Here is a 14,180-nt window from a genome sequence, read left to right on the forward strand (position 1 = left end):
CCTATTTCATTTAGTTTCAGCATTTGCACTCTGCTTAGGAACATACAAATAGAGTACAGTGGCCTCTATCTATAATCCTAGTACTTAGAAAATTGAGGCAGGATTGCCATGGGATCAACCTGGGCTACAGAGTTAAGACTTAATAATCTCAGCCGGGCGGTGGTGGCGCACGCCTTTAATCCCAGCACTTGGGAGGCAGAGGCAGGCGGATCTCTGTGAGTTCGAAACCAGCCTGGTCTACAAGAGCTAGTTCCAGGACAGGCTCCAAAACCACAGAGAAACCCTGTCTCGAAAAACCAAAAAAAAAAAAAAAAAAAAGACTTAATAATCTCAAGAAAACTGTTCTCAGACCTCCACATTTGCACTGAGACAATCCATACCCACACAAGCAAATATTTTAAATGAAGAATATGTAAAACTATACACATATAATAGTACATGTACACACACACACACACAAAATAAGAGGAACCTGTGGCATTTTAGCTAATAGACTGGTGTTCTCAAGGGTAAGACAGAGGAATAGACAGGATCCATGTGCCCTTCATTTCTATAAATGTAATGCTATAACTGTCTTGCTAGGAATAAAGTTATTCCAAAGAAATCTGATTCCTTTTGCTATCAGATTATTGAAATAATTCCTCCAGGAATCTCATGCTGGGAGAAGCAAAAAGTTGAAGCCTGGTGCCAACAAAGAAGAACAATCTGTCTCCAAGAAGATAAAACAAGGTTCTGACTTGCTGAACCACTTTGAAGGAGACTGGAGTCTAGATAAAGATGGGTCAATGATGGGCAGGTTCATATTTTGACCAGGACTGCTTAGTTATGAATACCTCTCGCTTGCCACTTAAACTTTAGCTTCATGTCCAAGGATGGATTTTGGGGATGGATCATGTGGGGGTATGTGCATATGACTGCATTAGCCCATGGAAGCCAGAAGATGGCATCAGATCCCCTGAAGTTGGACTGTGAGAAGCCTGCCTTTGTGCTGGGAGCTGAACACCAGTTTTACATTCTCCTAACAGCAGAATTACATCTCCAGCTTTATGTTAAAATAGTTTATGAGTTTATTTAGGTTTTTTATTTTTGTTTTTTTGAGATGGAGTTTCTCTGTGTAGCCCTAGCTGCCCTGGAACTTACTCTGTAGACCAGGCCAGAGATCCACCTATCCCTACCTCCCAGGTGCTGGGATTAAAGGTGTTTGCCACCACCATCAGCTGTATAAACACTTCTAAACAGTGCTGCTAGCTATTGATTTTTATTTTTTTATTTTTTGGTTTTTGGAGACAGGGTTTCTCTGTAGCTTTGGAGCCTGTCCTGGAACTAGCTCTTGTAGACCAGGCTGGACTTGAACTCACAGAGATCTGCCTCCCTCTGCCTCCAAGTGCTGGAATTACAGGCATGGGCCACCACTGCCCAGCTTGTGTTTGTGTATTGTACAAGTCTCTTAAAATGCAAAGCTTAGCAGAATATCTTACCAAGCTGATGTCTTTCAAACTAGACAGTACCAAACTCAGTGGTGCTAACCTTCCCCAGGTCTGTTAATGTGTTCCTAATTGTATTATGACTATTCTCTGAACAAAGCTAACTAGACATGTCCCAACACCATGCACTCCAAACACTACCTAGTACTTTAAAGACATTAGGCATTTGCCACCTAATGAGCACATCAGTAAAGCAATACTTAATTTTCAAAAGTTTTCTTTAAATGTTGATGTTTTTGTAAATCTTTATAAATGCTGTCTGTTAACATTCTACAAAGATTTAACTTCTAACAAAAAACCCTGAGCAATGCTTTTCTTTAATTTTAAATATACATTTATTTGCATGTGTACCATACGTTCACAAAGCCAGGTCAGAAGACAACTTACAGGAATTTGTCCTCTTCTACCAAATGGTTGCTAGAAATGAACTTCAGCTCTTAGGCTTGGTGGCAAGCACCCTTACCTTATAAGCCACCTCACTGGCCCCTTAAGAAAATTTTCTTTTATTGCTGGGTAGTGATGGTGCACACCTTTAATTCCAGCACTTGGGAGGCAGAGGCAGGTGGATCTGAGTTTGAGGCCAGCCCGGTCTATAAAGTGAGTTTCAGGACACCAGGGATACACAGAGAAATCCTATCTCAAAAATGAAAGCAAAAACAGAAAAAAAAAAATTTACTGCATGTACTATGTGTGTATGTATACCTGACTATGTATGGAAGTTGGAAGAGGCAGTTCTCTCCACCTAACATGTGGGGTCCAGGAACTGAGCTCAAGTTGCCAGGCTTGGCAACAAGTGCCTTTAGCTACTGAGCCATCTCACTAGTTCATGAGTGACATTTTTGAGACGACAGAACATTGCCTACAGAACACAAAGAATTAGAGTAGAAGAATGAACTCCAAGACAACCCAAGAGCCATTCCTTCTAAACCTCTTAGTTGTTTAAAATCAGACATGAAGAATTTTATTGGTACTAACGTATACTAACGTGGTATTTTATTTGTGTTTTAATAAAGCTTGTCTGAAGATGAGAGGGCAAAACAGCCATACCAGTCGGTCATACAGGCCAGTGAGAGGTGGCACACACCTTTAATTCCAGGACTCAAGAGACAGAGGCAGATGAATCTCTGTGAGTTCAAGGCCACCCTGAGCTACACAATATTGAATCTGTGTAAAAGAGAAACAGAGCTTACACAAAGAAGATCCCAGCACTTGGGTCATATGCCTTGAATCCCAGCATGAGAGAGGTGGAGACAGGAGCAATACGGCTGGGTGGAGAGAGGACTATAAAGGGGAAGAAACAGGAACTCAGTGGTGTGTGGAGTCGGAGAGTTTGTGGAGACAGGATCTTGCCCCTTCACTCTGAAGATTTGATAGCAGTAAAAGGTCTCTCTAGAGGTTGGCTGCTTTGCTTTTCCAATCTTCAGATTGAACCCTAATATCTATCTCTGGGTTTTTATCATCCGTGCTACACTAATGCCTTGACATTGATCACTTACTCCTTGCCTGACAATATGGAATCAGATCAGACCAAGCAGGAGAGCTCTCACCCTTCAATGAGGGGCAGTTGAGTTAAAACCACCAGACGGTTAAGCAGTGGTGTTTTCAGAGAAAAGGTGGTAAAGTTGTCAGAGTAAAACTAGCACCTGCTGAGCATGACAGTGCTTGCCTACAATCTCAGCACTCTGGAGGCTGTGTAGCAGATGTCAAGTTTGAAATCAGCCTAGGCCCCATACAGAGATTATTTCAAAGCCAACAACAATAGGAACCACTTCCAAAAGTAACCAACACCAAGTTATGGGAAACGGCATGGTGGGGGTATGCCTTTAAACCCAGCACTTGGGAGGTAAAGGCAGGTGGAGTTCCAGGCTAGCCAGGGCTACACAGTGAGGTCCTGCCCCTTCCCCACCAAAAAAAAAAAAAAAAAAAAAAAAGACAGAAGTTGTTTTGGAAAATGGTTCAAACACAGGGTTACCTGACACCCTAACTGTGGATCCTACTTATACTTTGTTTATATCTGTTTCAGACAGGCATATTTCACCATGAGATTGAGGTATGAAAACAAAGAGTAAGGAATGAAGACACTCTAAAGACAGTTGTGGCCCTCCTTTTGGCTATCAAACTATTCAAACAATGGTTGGTACCCAAGAGCACTGAGACAGGCTCTTCTAAATATGTATGGGATGGATACTGCTTTATACTTTTAAAAATTTGTATTTTTAACACACACATATATATGTTAATATATACTTAACATATTTTAACATGCCTATATGTATATGTATGTGTAGGATTAAGATGGGCATGGGGTGGTGATGACACAGGCCTTTAATCCCAGCACATGGGAGGCAGAGGCAGGCAGATCTCTGGGAATTTGAGGCCACCCTGATCTACAGTGAGTTTCAGGACAATCAGAGCTATACAGGAGAGACCCTGTCTCAAGGAAAGTGAGAGAGGGAGAGAGATTATATCATTTCCTGCCTTCCCTTTCCTTCAAATCCCTCCCATGTACACAAATCCCCTGCACACTCTCATTCAAATTCATGTCCTTTTCCTTTTCTTTCTTAAAAGTTGTCAGTGATTGACTATTTTATGTATATCCGTGTTTTGCCTTCATATATGTCTGTGCACCACATGTAGGCCTGGTACACATGAAGGCAAGAAGAAGGCATTAAATACTTTGGGACTAATTACAGATGCCTATGTGGGTCCTAGGAATTAAACCCAGAAACTCTGCAACAGCAGACAGTGATCTTAACCTTTGAGCCGTCTCTCCAGCTCCATGGCCTGTTTCTTTAATTGGGGTGTGTGTGTGTGTGTGTTCTTAAATACATCAATACAACCTGCTCAGTATATATAATGTTACCTGTATATGTTTTAAGAGCTGACCAGTTGGTATTAGATAACCAATTGGTGCACTCTTCCCTAGGGAAGATTATTTATCCATTTCTCAGCAGTCCTTAATTTTCTGTAGTTCTTTGTCTGCAATTGAGAGCCTTTCCCCTCCCACATTAGCATCAGCCTGTCTACTGGTGGTATCCTTGTTCAGATCATGACTGCTGTATCTTGAATAGTCTGTTCCTCTGACACTCATGTTGGAGTCTAGGGTACCTGAGAGGTGAAGAGGGTCCTGCACTCATGAATGGCTTAATATATTCATGTATCTAATGGATTAATGAGTTATCTACAGCTGTCTGCTGTAAGAGACAAGTCTGGCTACGTCTCTATGGTGTCACCAGACTTGAAGCAGAGCTTGGAACCAAAACAAACCCCTTGCTAGCATGGTGAAATATATTTATATCCCAGTTACTAGGAGACTGAAGCAGGAGGATCACTAAATATGGTGATATTTTGTTTGTGCTCTAACAAAGAAAGTTTGCCTGAAGATCAGAACAGGGCTGGCCATTAGTTAACCACAGAGGTCTGGAAAAGGTCTGTACAGACAGAAAGTGATTGATATGGGGCTGGAGAGATGGCTCAGAGGTTAAAAGCACTGACTGCTCTTCCAGAGGTCCTGAGTTCAATTCCCAGCAACCACATGGTGGCTCACAGCCATCTGTAATAAGATCTGGGGCAGCATACAGGCAGACAGAACACTGTAGACATAATTAATGAATAAATCTTTGGGGAAAAAAGTGATTGATATGGCTGAATGAAGAGAATATAAGGTGGGAGGAGACAAGAGCTCAGCCCTTTTATGGCTGAGGAGTTAGCAAGGTTAAGAGTTGGCCGTAGCTTATTCTTTGCTCTCTCTGATCTTTCAGCATTTACCCCAGTATCTGGCTCTGGGGTTTTATTATTATTAAGACCAATTAGACTCATGCAACAATTGGCATCCAACTTTACGGCATGAATTCACTACAAAGCCACTTATCTGTGGCTTTACAGTCACTGGCACACACTGGAGCTGTATACAGGGGCTCCGGCCGGAGTAACCACAGGCTAGGTTTTCTCTCCCCCTGCCCCGAGACTCTGAATGAGTTTGGATTTTACTGTTGTAGCTTCTTTACGACAGTCTCTAGCTGCCACCCAAACTCCAGAAGCACCTGGGCTCCAAATGCCACAGGACTCACCCACCCTAGATTGGTTGGTTCCGCCTTTAGGCAGCTCCCACCACATGTGCTTCTTCCGCACGTGTGTGTGTGTGTGTGTGTGTGTGTGTGTGTGTGTTTCTCCAGACAGCTGGCTTTCTCTCCCCCCTCTCCTTGGGCTGTGGCTCTCAGCTCACAGCTCATGGCTACATGCTAGCAGCTGTTCTCAGTCAGGCTGTTCACCACCTGTGTTCTCAGACATGCTTTGCCTCACATTTCACTGACATCCTCATCAGATCTGGTGAGACAGAAGCAGGCAGATCTCTGTGAGTTTGAGTCCAGACTAGTCTACAAAGCCTAGGCTGTTACACAGAGAACCCCCATTTCGAACAAAACAATAAATAAAATAAAAATAAATAAATGACCGGGCATGTGTGGAGTTTGAAAAAGAATGGAGGGGGGAGGACCTTGGACTTTCCACCTGACTGCTCTTCGGTCTGGAGAGGGAGGGGGAAAGGAGTGAGGGGAGGGGGAGTGGAGTGGGAGGAAGGGGAGGGAAATGGGAGGAGGCGGAAAGAGAGAGAGAAAAAAAGAGACCCTATCTTAAAGTAATAATACTGTGTGGAGTTACAGCAGAACATCTGACATCCTCCTCTGGCTTCTATGCACAAACGCAAGTACTTACACATACAAGTATTCTCATTTTCTGTCTCTCTCGTACCCCTCCCCCAGTAAGGCACACATATAAAGTTAGATCATCAATGACAAAGATTCCTTCCAGAATAGATCTAGTCCTTTAGCCCTTTTTAGCTCAAGAGCCACCCTCTGACCCAGGACCAGTCATTTGACGAGGAAAATAATAAGGCAACGGTGGCGCACGCCTTTAATCCCAGCACTTGGGAGGGAGGACAGGAAGATCTCAGCGAGTTCTAGACCAGCCTGGTCTACAGAGCAAGTTCCAGGACAGGCTCCAAAGCTACCCAGAGAAACCCTGTCTTGGGAAAAAAAAAAAAAAAGGCAAATATTGCTACAATTGACCAGGGTACTTGTATAGATGGAAGAAGTAGAAAGAATGTGCTCATAAATATCAATTTTCTGGTATTTTGTATTGTTAGTTTCAAATACAAAAATTTCTTTATTTAGCCAGGTGTGGAGATCCCACCTTTAATGGGGGGGGGGGTGAGGAGTGGGAGGGACTGAGTTCAAGGCTAACCTGGTCTACAGAGCTACACAGAGAAACCCTGTCTTGGAAAAACAAAACAACAACAAAAAAATCCTCCTAAATTTTAAAGCCATTGGTTCAAAGGATCCTTTCCATAGTTGAGACAGCATAGTATAACTGTCTCAATTTAAGACATATGCTCTGATTTGGGAAAAAAAGTTCCTTTCTATTTAAAGCTTTGCTATGCATACGTGCCCAATGAGGGTGACACTCTCCTTTGCAGTGGGGATCACTCTGATTTCCAAGCACAACCACCCACGTCCATTCAGTCAACTCAAATGCTTTGACTACCTGATGATATACCAATATGGGCAAGCATTAACATTTCCTTTTCACATTCCAATTGTAACATATTAAATGAAACCATTTTAAAATACCACTTCTCAACAGTAGCGTTCTGGCAAAACTTCAAATACAGAAGAGTGCCCTTTATGGTTAAGGCTCTCATATAGGTCAAACAAACCTACAGAAGGGAATGTAGAAGTTCTTACCAGAATGACATCCTTCCATCTAGCACCCCATACTAGGATTAGACTTAAAGACCATGCTCCCCAAATAAAAAGCACACAGAAAATCTTCAAGCACAAGAACTTTTCAGAGCAAGACTAGAACCCACAAGGAAGACTTGCTACACTCAAGACTGTGTTGACAACTACACAAATATGCTGCACTGATTAGAAGTGATGAAGTGGGCAGACTGTGATCAAAGTTGGACTCCTTCCTGTGGGTTGATTACTGATGTGGGATGTCCTTCTGTATATGTGTTGCTTTATTGGTTGAAGGCTAAAGCTGTTTTGGCCAATGGTTTAGCAGAGTAAAGCCAGGCAGGAAACCCAAACAGTAGGTGGAGTCAAGGAGATGCCATGTAGCTGTTGAAGAAGAAAGATGCCATGCCAGGACAGAACTTTACCCGGTAAGCCACAGCCTTGTGGCAATAGACAGATTAATAGAAATGGGTTAATTTAAAGATGTAAGAGTTAGTTAATAAGACCTGAGCTAATAGGCCAAAGAGTGTTGTAATTAATATAGTTTTGTGATTATTTGGGTCTGGGTGGTAGGAAAACGAAAGAGCAGTCTCTACTTACAAAACAGCATGCCAACTTGGGGCATCTACGTCCACATAAAACCTAAGAGAGGCCGGGCGGTGGTGGCGCACGCCTTTAATCCCAGCACTCGGGAGGCAGAGGCAGGCGGATCTCTGTGAGTTCGAGACCAGCCTGGTCTACAGAGCTAGTTCCAGGACAGGTTCCAAAGCCACAGAGAAACCCTGTCTCGAAAAACCAAAAAAAAAAAAAAAAAAAAAAAACAAAAAAACCTAAGAGAGCTTGGGAAGGACTTCTAGACACAAAAGAACAGAGTTAAGCATGGCTTCTTGGTAGCAGCATTTTCTTGGGTGGGCTCCGTTTGCCAGAGGCAAGCAGAGGTGTGAGTCCTTTAAGAGATGTCTTCCTGACTCAGCTTTAGCAGCAAAAATTGAGCAGCTTCATTAAGAGCTGGCTTCCTGGTTCATGCTGGTAGCACAAAACTCTGGTTCTTTCAGGAGGTCCTGCATTTAAATGGAGTTTGTGAGCAGCTTGCTACTAATTGCTTAATGGCGACATAGACCAGCTGCGTCCCTGGAGCTGGGGCAGTGAGCACGGCTCACAGAGGTGGTGAACATGCCTCCATCATGTTGGACTGGGCGGAGCAAATAGACAGGGCTGCAGAGTTGGTCCTAGCCAAACCTCGTTAGCATTAAAAAAAAAAGCACTTCTGGTCAGAAAATGATACAATAAAGACAGATTCAGGGGCTGGAGAGATGGCTCAGAGGGTAAGGGCACTAGCTGCTCTTCCAGAGGTCCCGAGTTCGATTCCCAGCAACCACATGGTGGCTCACAACCATCTGTAATGAGACCTTCCTTGCCAGCAGTACATTGTATGCTTAATAAATAAACCTTAAAAAAAAAAAAAAGACAGATTCAGATGAAAAAGACCTCTGAATGGGTCACAGAGTTGGATGAATGTATGTAGGCTTGGGAGTGAGAAGACAAAAAAGAATAAGAGTGTTATAAAGAGAGCAAATGATTTGTAAAAATAAAGTCATTAAAGAGACAGTAAAAGTAATACAAAAAGAATACAGTCATAAAGGAGTAAAGAAAAATAAGTCATATAAAGATGGAATATACATAGAAAGTCTGTATTATGTATACTTTTGTGCTTTCATTGAATTTTTTGACTACAAAGAGACTTTGGTACATAAAAGTATCTGGATTTCAAAATTTGGGTCTAAGGATAAGTTGCTTTAGAAAAAGAGGTTCTGTTTTTGTTTCCACAGAAGATGAGCACCTATGGATTCTTTCCAGGCTAATGTGGTTTGACAGAACAAGACCCTCAAAAAGGTCTCTGTGGAGCCTAAAAATACTTCACTCAACAAACAATTAGAAGCAGTTTGGAGAAAACAACACCCAAATTCCCAAAATGATTGTTTATAAATGTTTGTTTTCATTTAAAGGGGATTATGATATAGATATGGATACTTTATATTGGTATGGATTTTGGTTATTGATAAAGATTTAATGTTGATTTTGTTGTGTATAAGTATTCCCGTTCTTGTTTTTTAAGGGTTTTTTTTCTCTTTTTTATTGATTTTATTGAGTTATACATTTTTCTCTGCTTCCCTCCCTTCCTCTCCCTTCCTCTTCAACCCTCTCCCATGGTTCCCATGCTCCCAATTTACCAGATCTTTATCAGAAGATCTTGTCTTGTTCTACCTTCCCATTTTGCTTTTAAGGTATTATGTTTGTGCAGCTCATTTAAAAATGTAATGTAGCCGGGCGGTGGTGGCGCACGCCTTTAATCCCAGCACTCGGGAGGCAGAGGCAGGCAGATCTCTGTGAGTTCGAGACCAGCCTGGTCTACAAGAGCTAGTTCCAGGACAGGCTCCAAAAAACCACAGAGAAACCCTGTCTCGAAAAACCAAAAAAAAAAAAAATGTAATGTAGCCAGGAAGTGGTGGCGCATGCCTTTAATCCCAGCACTCAGGAGGCAGAGACAGGAGGATCTCTGTGAGTTCTAGGTCAGCCTGGTCTACAAGAGCTAGTTTCAGGACAGGCTCCAAAATTACAGAGAAACTCTGTCAAAAAAAAAAAGAAAAGGAATGTATAATTAAGAATCACACATTAATACTTGTTTATTATAGTCAAACTATAATATACTAGTCACGCTAGTCATATTTCAGATGGATATGTATTCTTCAAACCTTTCAAAAACCTACAGAACACGGCATTTAAAATGGTTTAAGAACTTAGACTTTTCTTGACAGTGAGACATGTCTGCTTCTCACTGTAGCACCAATTACTTCAAAGAGGTTGACGGGCATTGAAGAAACTTGTTATGGAATTTGCCTTCAATATGACAATGCTAGCCATTTGGGCAAGAAACTGCTCTTGCCTGAACTGCTTTATGATATGCTGGGCATGCAGGACCCACAGAAAAATGCTGAACTTGCCTAAAGAAGGTGAGACAGTCCCTCCTGCTTCAAGAAAGTCTGTCAGACATTTTGCAGGACACAGAAGAAACCAACTGATGAACTTTGCCACTTTGCTATTTCAAGACAGAACAGATCTTCAAATTTTCTGATTCATGGAAAAGTCTGCTGGGTACTATAAGCCTGTAGGCTGAAGATGGATGCCCCAATATTACAAAAGAACTCTACATGACTGTCCAGGCAGCAAGATGTCTCTGTCAGTTCTAGAACTTTGGAAGTTGCTTACAATGCACTTTCTGTTTACTTAAGTAATATTATATCCTTCTGAGGTCTTTAAAGAGTTGAAAACAGATACAGTTTTCCTTAGTTATGATAAAAGATAAATTAGATATAAAACTTTAGACTCACAAAGTTAGAATAGATGATTATTTTCCTTAATTTGCCCAATAGAAAATGGACTAAAGACTGTAACTATAATTCTTGCTTAACAACTGTTTTGTATATTTAATTTTACTATGATAAAGTTAAAAAACCTTCCTTTTTAATTAGACAGAAAGAGGGAGATAATGTAGGATGTCCTTTTGTATATGTGTTGCTTTATTGGTTGAAGGCTAAAGCTGTTTTGGCCAATGGCTTAGCAGAGCAAAGCCAGGCGGGAAACTTGAACAGAGATATATAGAGAGAGTAGGTGGAGTCAAGGAGACACCATATAGCTGTTGAAGGAGAAGGACACCAGGACAGAACCTTACCAGACAAACCTTACCTTACCACAGCCTTGTGGTAATACACAGATTAATAGAAATGAGTAAATTTAAGATGTAAGAGTTAGTTAATATAAAACCTGAGCTAATAGGCCAAACAGTGTTGTAATTAATATAGTTTCTGTGTGATTATTCAGGTCTGGGTGGCAAGGAAACAAACAAGCAGTCTCCGGTTGCAGGCTACCAAAGTATATTCCATTACCCATGGAATTGTGTCCCAAACATGCCACCTACAGACACTCAAGTCTCCAAATGCAGGTCTACACAGAGGCAGGACAGACAATACTAACCAAGATACAGGATTCTGGTTTGGCAGGAACAGTTCCTCAAGACAATTAAAAAATGTAACTGCAGAATGGCCACTGAATGATACCTGGAATTTTTGTTTCATTCTTAGACTACTGGTGATGGAAATGGAGTGGAGAGAAAAGAATACTTATAAGTGAAGAGTCCTAACATGAGCAATTTCCTCCAAAAAGCTTGTAAGCCCACAGGGGAGACAGATGGCACCCTGAGGGTTTCATCTAGGGATGGGGCATCAAGGAGCATCAACTCTACAGTTCAGAAACTTCACCACATAAATTAAAAACAGTAACAACCAAAAAATCTTCTCTGTCTTCAACGGGACTGTGCAAGCCCTCACAGAGACATCAAGGACACTAAGAGAGGTCTTTGTTTCCAAAGACTTAACTAAAACCTGGCCCACACCTGAGGGCAACATAACCATATGTGGTGTTCTGCATAACTAACATGAATAACATGGGAAGCAACACCATCAAGAGCCTTAATGCCAGAAATGCCACAGAGTCACTGAGCCTATACAAATGACAACTATAACCACTAAGACTACCCCAAGATGGAAAGTCCAAAGCTAAATACCAAAGACAGTTACAAAGAGCTAAACTTCAGACATCTAGAACCAGAGTTATTTCCACAAGACAGTCAGAAACCCCGATAAGGCTACCTTGGAAACAAAGCACATTCCACAGTAAGCAAACAACCCACATTAAGGTCATTTGGTCCCTGTTCAGTCCCTGAAACATTCTGGGTCACATACCACAAGCCTGGATTTTTCTGGTTGCTCTTTTTTATTTCCTCTGAACTTAACAGGAGCTTCTTCTCCAACTACCCTTTCTCTATGATCTAAGCAGGTACCAGTGAAAGGCCACAGTTTTGACTAAAAGTCACTAACTGGAAATCTTTAAATGTCCTTCACAGGATGTGAATGTGGCTTTCATGATACAGTGGCCAAACAGAGCCACATCCCTGTGGCAGGCAGATGGTGCAGAGACCACAAGGTGAGGCTTAGTAAGCAGTCATGACAGCGGCTTTGGATGAAATTCATCTGCTCACAGTATCTGTCTATAGAGGTAACGCAGATGAACAATGAAAACTGGGGTTGCTGGTTCACCAAGCCAAGGGACCCCCCCATCAGGTCACGACAGCACCCTTGTAGGGCGGCAGAGCAGGACAGTGGACTCACAGCCTTACTGCTACTGGTAGTGTACACTTTGTACAAAATGGAAGGAGAACCTGGGCCACAGCTGCTGGGAGGTCCTCACATAGAGAAGGTTGTAAGCATGCCTTGTTGGACTTTTGTCCCAGCATTTTCACACCAAGTCATTTAAACTGTATAGCCACTGACTTCCCAAAACATATCCCTGAACAAACCTCTGGTCTCAGCCTCTTCCCTCAATAGCTGGGAACAAAAGATGTACCCAGATACAAGGAGGGCCCTTTGCTCTAGGTTATACAGGTTCCTACCACTATTACAAATTCTCGGAGAACAGGAATTTATGAAGACCCCACTATTACAGCGGGTAGTGCAGTGCTAGGTGCAGGTTAGAGGCAAGAATGGCCCAAAAGGCAGGGAAGTTCTTTTGTCTCTCCAGGTGTCCTCTTCCTCAGAAACAGAACAGTTTTACTATTACTAGCAATACCTTCCAAAATTTGAACTACTAAAAGCACATATCAAATAATTAGCAAAGCTGGGCGGTGGTGGCGCACGCCTTTAATCCCAGCATTCGGGAGGCAGAGGCAGGTGGATCTCTGTGAGTTCGAGACCAGCCTGGTCTACAAGAGCTAGTTCCAGGACAGGCTCCAAAACCACAGAGAAACCCTGTCTCGAAAAACCAAAAAAAAAAAAAAAAAAACAAATAATTAGCAAGAAGACTATGGGTTGAGAGTACATCAGTGGTAGAACATTTGCCTAGCAATTCCCAATGCTACAAAAATTAATTAATTAAATAAAACAAAAAACATTATAAATAATTAGCCAGATGGACTGTTGAGATGGCCTAGTGGGTAAAGGTGCCTGTGAGACAAACCAGACAGCCAAAGTTTGATCCCAGGAATACACATAACGATGGGAGGAGGAAACGGGCTCCGCTGTCTTCTGACCTCCACATGTGCCCTGTGCTGTGACACGTGCAGCACCCATCATGAACACAACAATAAATAAAATCTAAATATGATTATCAAGAAAATAAGCTGCTAATACCAGGTACATTGAAATCACTTATGCTAAAAAGCACCAGCTCCTCACCTGGGACCACATGGTAACTAAAAGCAGATAAAAGCCTGGCATTCCCGGGTTCTTTCTGCATGTCTCCTGTCTTGAGACTCTGGGTCCCTCACTGGTTTAGTTCTGAGTCTAGATATGTCACATATCAAGGAGTCTTGTCTATAAGCTGATGACAGCGATCCCATTTCATGTTCCTTCAGGTTGAAGGCACAGAGTAACTGAGATATCTTACTGTCTACTTTGACAATGGCCTGCTCCAAATTCACAGAAGGCACCTTAAGTCTCCAGTTGTCCTAAACCCCACAGACAGATCACCTCATGATGAGATCACCCCCAGCAGGAATGGTCATCTCAGGGTAACTGGACTGTCTTCTCACCTCCTTGTAGAACCAGAACTGAGATATCAACCAGACCACACTGACCAAGACTTCTTAATTATGCATACCTCTTGCCCCTACCTAATTCTGTTTGCTTAAAGCTTGTGTCATGCCCCGAAGATGAGCTTAAATACTTACTTTTCTTCTTCGCTATTGGTTGTTTTGATTATACTCCTTTGTGCCTTCTCATACTTCTGTTTGCACTCCCCATTTGCAATAGGGTTTTTCTGTGTAGCCCTGGCTGTCCTGGAAATGTTCCTGTAGATCAGGCTGGCCTCGAACTCAGACACCTGCTTGCCTCTGCCTCCTGAGTGCTGG

The 14,180-nt window shown here is 42.2% G+C and overlaps 1 protein-coding gene across 2 annotated transcripts in view; it reads right to left on the reverse strand.

Annotated features, from left to right (window-relative positions):
• Positions 1–14,180, reverse strand: part of Zbed4 (zinc finger BED-type containing 4) — a 28,391-nt gene that overhangs the window by 10,722 nt on the left and 3,489 nt on the right. The window lies entirely within an intron of this gene.

Source organism: Microtus oregoni, unplaced genomic scaffold (assembly GCF_018167655.1).
Source record: "Microtus oregoni isolate MIOR12 unplaced genomic scaffold, Mior012 000022F_ref0000154, whole genome shotgun sequence".
Taxonomy (NCBI): Eukaryota; Metazoa; Chordata; class Mammalia; order Rodentia; family Cricetidae; genus Microtus; species Microtus oregoni.